Below are 7,438 nucleotides of genomic sequence, written 5' to 3' on the forward strand. Positions count from 1 at the left end.
CCCCCCGTAAATTCGCCACTGGTTCCTCCCTTCTTTTCCCTCTTTAGGGGGATGCTGAAGCTGATATACGCATGGTCTTTGGATCAACATATGTAAGGAAACTTCCACTGTTGGCTATAAACAAATTGGTTTGCAATATATAACAAAATAGAGATTCGCCTCTATCATTTGTATCTCCTCCTTTCCACGCATTATGATGCGCATTTGCATCCACAATTTTGACTTACCGCCTTTTGCGCCCTTCCTCGTATACTAGTCTCTTGCACCCGTTCCGTGGAAGGTATTTGCTGTTGGACTCTTATCTAGCAGCGTTACAAATAAGATTGATGAAAAAAACTTTTATGATCGAACACCTGCAATTTAACGTTCTTTACATATCACCAATGTCATCAATTCTCATGACAATTAATTGATTCTCCTAATCAGGGACCCATTTAAATAGTTGTTGTTTTTTCGGTTTTTTTGAGTGACAAAAGTCGGGGTAAAAAAATTGTCCTAGGTGAATGTTTATGATGAATCACGCATCCTTTTGAATTTTCAGACTTTTTTCAAAAAAGCCCACAAATAAAAGTAGGACAGGTTCATCTGGCCAATCTGTACAATCGGGTATTCTGTCACGAGTCTACAATGCTCTATTTTTAACTTTTAACATTGTTAGCTAAGGTTAGAAGACCTACACATGATCTTCGACATTTTACAGCGTCGTGCTTGGGTGCAAGCGTTTCCAAATTGGTCGATCATGTGCACCTCTCGCCTTCTCTTAATCTCGCCAATCTAATTGGGACCTCTACGGAGCAAGCTACAAAGGATGCGCCCTTTTTAGCTAGTTCATCCGCCTTTTCATTCCCATCTATTCCCATATACCCTGGGACCAAGTATATAGATGTGTGCTTCTGCCTGTCGCGATTCTTTCCAAGGACAGCTTCCACTCTAATATGCTTTGCTATGCGAGAAAATGAAAAAATTCGTTCATCTGAATGAGCCGTTCCATAACTAAAGGGCCGGATTTTTATTTTGTTTTTAAAAATTTGAAAACCGGATTTAACTTTTATTTTCGGACTTATAAAATAAAAGACCGAATTAAAAATTTTTTTTCAGATTCAAAAATTAAAGGTTCGCAAATAGTTTCTTTTTGAGGAGTTATTAAAATAAAGGGAATAATAGTTTGGGTCTCTGCTTTTAAGTATCAAAGCGATTTCAATTTAATCACATTTTTGTATGCAAATATTTCAATAAGCCTTTCTAGACATTCGTTAATCTTATATTTTGCAATAACAGTTAAACTGCAGGTGAGTTTGTAGAAAATCTGATTCAAGTGAAAATTTGATAAGATAAAAACTTTCTGTTTGCACTTCCGTATGTGCGCAAAGTTTGTCGAATTTATAATTTAGCTTTACGACTCGACTCATCTGTTTTGTTTACTTAAGTAATGCTTACTGAAAAATAAATGTATTTAATTTTTAAGGGCTAACTACAAGATTTCTTCAGGCTTCATGCTGCGTGGCAATATGTCAACGACTCATACTGCATTTGGTAGCATTCAATAAACAGCTCTACCTTAATCATATTCGAATTGCTTCTGTTTTTTTGCTATAAATTGAAAAAACGAAACGTGCATATGAATTTTATACAAATCATTTACTTGCATTAATTTATCACTATGAAAAAAATTATTGCTTTTAACGTTTTTTTGCTCTATAAGATATGGGGATATTAAGTGCTAAGGAAAATTTATCCCTTAGGAAATGCAAAAAATTAATTACGAAACATTAATTCAATACGTGAGTAGTATATGACATATGAGTTCAATTACCCAGTCCAAGAACATTAATCAAGACAAGACAAATCTACGGATAATGATAATTGTACGCGTAATTATCCAGTTATCTGCATACCTTAATTATTATACTAAGTTAGCTGCACATTCTCACTCTGTAGTCAAGAAAACTAGTTACAAACTGCCTCATAACAAGCAGGAATGTTAAGCTCATCTAATCAGTCGACTGTATTTTTTGCCTTTAGAGAAATGGTAAATAGTGGTAATTTTTTAAATTAAAACAAATTATTTTATTAAAATTTACTTCACTTCCCAATCTTATGTTTAATTCTATTTATTTTCATTTTATCATTATACTCAGTTGAGCAGAGCTCACAGTGTATATTAACTTTGATTGTATAATGGTTGGTTGTACAGGTATAAAGGAATCGAGATAGATATAGACTTCCATATATCAAAATCATCAGTATCGAAAAAAATGTTATTGAGCCATGTCCGTCCGTCCGTCTGTCCGTTAACACGATAACTTGAGTAAATTTTGAGGTATCTTGCTGAAATTTGGTATGTATGTTCCTGGGCACTCATCTCAGATCGCTATTTAAAATTAACGATATCGGACTATAACCACGCCCACTCTTTCGATATCGAAAATTTCGCAAAGCCGAAAAAGTGCGATAAGTCATTACCAAAGACGGATTAAGCGATGAAACTTGGTAGGTGGGTTGAACTTATGATGCAGAATGGAAAATTGGTAAAATTGTGGACAATGGGCGTGGCACCGCCCACTTTTAAAAAAAGGCAATTTAAGAGCTTTGCAAGCTATAATTTGGCAGTCGTTGAAGATATCATGATGAAATTTGGAAGGAACGTTACTCCTTTTACTATATGTATGCTTAATAAAAATTAGCAAATTCGGAGAACGACCACGCCCACTTTAAAAAAAATTTTTTTCAAAGTCAAATTTTAACAAAAAATTTAATATCTTTACAGTATATAAGTAAATTATGTCAACATTCAACTCCAGTAATGATATGGTGCAACAAAATACAAAAATAAAAGAAAATTTCAAAATGGGAGTGGCTCAGCCCTTTTTCATTTAATGTGTCTAGAATACTTTTAATGCCATAAGTTGAACAAAAATTTACCAATCCTTGTGAAATTTGGTAGGAACATTACTGTATGACGGTGACTGTTTTCTGTGAAAATGGGCGAAATCGGTTGAAGCTACGCCCAATTTTTATACACAGTCGGCCGTCTGTTCTTCCGCTCGGCCTTTAACACGATAACTTAAGCAAAAATCGATATATCTTTACTAAACTCAGTTCACGTACTTATCTGAACTCACTTTGTATTGGTGTAGAAAATGGTTGAAATCCGACTATGAACACGCCCACTTTTTCGATATCGAAAGTTACGCAAAATGAAAAAAATGCCATAATTCTATACCAAATACGAAAAAAGGGATGAAACATGGTAATTGGATTGGTTTATTGACGCAAAATATAACTTTAGAAAAAAACTTTGCAAAATGGGTGTGACATCTACCATATTAAGTAGAAGAAAATGAAAAAGTTCTTCAGGGCGAAATCAAAAGCCCTGGGAATCATGGCTGGAATACTGTTCGTGGTATTACATATATAAACAAATTAGCGGTACCCGACAGATGATGTTCTGGGTCACCCTGGTCCACATTTTGGTCAATATCTCGAAAACTCCTTCACATATACATCTACCACCACTCCGTTTTAAAATACTCATTAACACCTTTCATTTGATACCCATATCATATAAACAAATTCTAGAGTCAGCCCTGGTCCACCTTTATGGCGATATCCCTAAATGGCGTCCACCCATAGAACTGTGGCCTACTCCCTCTTAAAATACTCTTTTATATCTTCCATTTGATACACATGTCATACAAGCACATTCCAGGGTTATCCTAGGTCCATTTTTCTACATGGTGATTTCCCCTTATTTTGTCTCTTATCTCTCAGCTGAGTATGTAATGTTCGGTTACACCCGAACTTAGCCTCCCTTACTTGTTTTCCTTTTTTTGGTCTTTGGGTGAAGTAAGAAATGCTTTATGCATTGACCGGAATGGTAAGCCTTTAGCCTATGCATCAATGAAATCCATTTATTTTTCGGTCACTCCTTTTGCCCTTTACAATGAAAACATTTTCGACAACTTTAGTTGATTTCGGAGACAATAAGTTTTTCAAGCGGGAACACTTGACCTGAAAAGCCCCCTATAAAATGTAAATGGTTATTTTTTTTTCAGTACGCCCAATATCAAAATCTTCAGTAAACAGTTCTTATTTGCATTTATATTTTTTGAAAAAGCTGTGGCTTATATTCTATTAACTTTATTAATGATTTGACTGTTAAAATGGTTATTTCCGAATAAACAATTTGTGCTATTTGCGATGGCTAAAAATTGACAGCAGACATCGGTTGAATTTATCCATAAATCGCTTCATTTTACCATGTTTTTTTTTTCAGTGATTACCTTCATAAAAATCTTAGCTGGAAGCAAGTTTTCCAATTCAATTAAAAAACTTTATTGTTGGCACGCGACCAGACACACAACCTTAGACAATCAACTGTTAATATATCAAATCCATAAAGTTGTTAATGATCCCACTGGTATTCATTAATGATTTTTCAATAACAGATCGGGCATCGCATGAAAGTCACTAGATTGCTTATTTTCTGATTCATGACGTACCAACACACACTTATTTCCATGGCTTTTATGAGTATAAACTTATTGCAGCTGATTACGTTGAAATTTTGTTTGATAATTTTGTTGTTGGGATCTTATTAGTATATACTTTTATTATTATTATGCACCATATTCTCTGAAATAGGCATTTGCTATTGCGCAAAACGGCCAATATAAATGCTAATATCGCCATAATAGTTATCAGTACTTAAGAAGTGACCCTGTTGAGAGAGGTACGTATATGGTCTATTGCTTGATTGATGTTTATCAAAACAGGCGTTATTGAGAGCGTAAATAGGGATGTCAAGCCTCAATTTTGTTTTCGATTACGAGGTATCGCACAGTGCCTAAAGCTCATATATTAATACATTGAATCTTCACGCCTTAACCGCTTATAATCGAGACGAAAATTTAGCGTATTACGCTTCTTTGGGAATTAGAAAACAAAATTTTTTATTTAAATTTTGTGAGTCTTCAAAAAGAAATAATAACTTTGATCTCTGTGTGACACCTTTTAATTGCCTACAAAAGGGACCAAGATGCATATGTGATATTTTTGACCTAGATGTTATCATTTAAAGTAGTGATACTGGAAAAAATCGGTAGTTTGTTTTATAGGAACCACCCCAATGAACATATGTATATACTTAATCAATCCACAAATCACTTATCGCTCGTGGCTTGCTCACTTCTCTCAGAACTTATGAACAAATACTTAAGTGTTGTGAGTAAATCGCTTGATCGCCAAATAGTATATGCTTATGTACGCCAATTTCATTCTTATCATCTCCCACTTCGAGGGCTGGGCTACAAACTTGCATTATCTAAACTATTACAAATGTATTATATTAGAGAATTTCCCTACAGGGTAGCTTCGCACAACTATACACGAAAGGGGCTTTCCATCTCAACTTAACCTACTCATAGATTTTGCGTGTTTGATTTTGTTCAAAGCTATTCAGCTTCGTACGCTTAGAGCAAGGTTTTATGATTTTTTTTCTTGCAGGCAATCGGAAGATACAATAATGAAAAGTTAAAAAAAATCTTAATTATTTTAACATTTCCTATTTTTATACCTTTCATGAAAATGAAATGGTATATTAATTTCGTCACGAAACCCAAAATTGTAAGTCCTTAGAGGAAAATAGATAGACCATTAAGTATACCGAAATAATCAGGATGAAGAGCTGAGTTGATTTAGCCATGTCCGTCTGTCCGTCTGTCTGTTTGTATGCAAACTAGTCCCTCAATTTTTGAGATATCTTAGTAAAATTTGGTGAGCGGGTGTATTTGGGTATCCGATTAGACATTTGTCGGAACCGGCAGGATCGGACCACTATAGCATATATCCTCCATACAACCGATTTTTCAGAAAAAGAGGATTTTTGTCATATCTTCCTCAATTTAACAGATTGAAGCTTCAAACTTCACCATATACTTTCGTATATTGCACATATTGTTTTCTGAAAAAATCATAGAGATCGGTCGTATATATAGTATGTATCACCCACAACCGATTGTTTAGTTTCGTAATAACTGCCCTATTTTAAGAGCTAGAGGCTTCAAATTTCAACAAATGCTTACGTATATAGCATATATTGTTGTCTGAAAAAATCATAAAGTCCGGTTGTATATATAGTATATATCTCATACAACCGATTGTTCAGATAAGAAACGTTGAGCAATTTCTTCCCCATTTTAACAGCTATAAGCTTCAAATTTCACCGATTGCTTACGTATATAGTATATATTGTTGTGTAAAAAAATCATAGAGATCGGTTATATATATAATATATATATGGTGGTGTATATAGTATATATATTTTTTTTTGCAATTTCAGCCCCATTTTAACAGCTAGAAGCTTCAAATTTCACCAAATGCTTACGTATGTATATAGCATATATTGTTGTCTCAAAAAATCATAGAGATCGGTGGTATATATATTAAATAATATAAACTGTCATTTTTGCCCCTCTTTTACGGCTAGAAGCGCCAAAATTCATCAAATTTCATCAAATAGTTACGTTTACGTCATATATTGTTGAAATACGTGATTCGTAGTCATAGTTTTTACACGCAGACCACAAAAAACCTGAAACTTTACATCCTCATACGAAGTACCTACGTATTTTTTATTTTATATTTATCTTATAAATCGTTTAGGTATGTACATCTGTTCACTATATATTTCTTATCTTATACATCCGATTATTTCGAGATTACGAACGGGATAAGATTATTGTTCAGCCACATTCATGAAAGGTATGAAGTCTTCGGCACAGCCGAAGACAGTCCCGTCCTTACTTGTTTTAAATTATTATTTTTTTAAATTATGTATTCATTGATATGATTTTTTTTATTCTAATTTTTTTTTAATATCATTGACTTCTAAAATATCATTTATCTAAATTTATTGCAAAAAACATTTAATAACAAATTCATAAAATTTTTTTAAGCTCTAGTTTAAAAAGAAAATCTTTAACTAGATTTCAATACTGAGCCAAATGATGTTACTGACGTTTTTACACCTCTTCGTGCCTTTCGATAGCCAGTCGGGAGATAGAAGTTATAAATTTTTAAACAAATTAAGTTAAACATGAATTGAAATATTGACTAGATTATGTTTTAAATTTGCGTTTTTGGCATCAGTATTTTTGAAAAAAAAGGATTTGACAACTTGTGCCTTTCAAAAAAACTGTACATAGTTTTATTTTTTTAATTTAAGATAACAGTTTTACAATTTTTTTACTTTTACTTTAAGCCTAATTAAGAAAAACTATTAAAATTTTTATAAAAAATTCATAGAAATTTATAGAATTATTTATAAAAAATTCATAGAAAGAAATGAGTTTTAGAATAAGAATATTATGAGTCGCACATTTTACCAAGTTTAAAAAAAATTTCAAGATTTGTGGCAGAATAAAAAAAAATTTTTAAT

This window comes from Eurosta solidaginis, chromosome 3, assembly GCF_040869045.1.
Source record: "Eurosta solidaginis isolate ZX-2024a chromosome 3, ASM4086904v1, whole genome shotgun sequence".
Taxonomy (NCBI): Eukaryota; Metazoa; Arthropoda; class Insecta; order Diptera; family Tephritidae; genus Eurosta; species Eurosta solidaginis.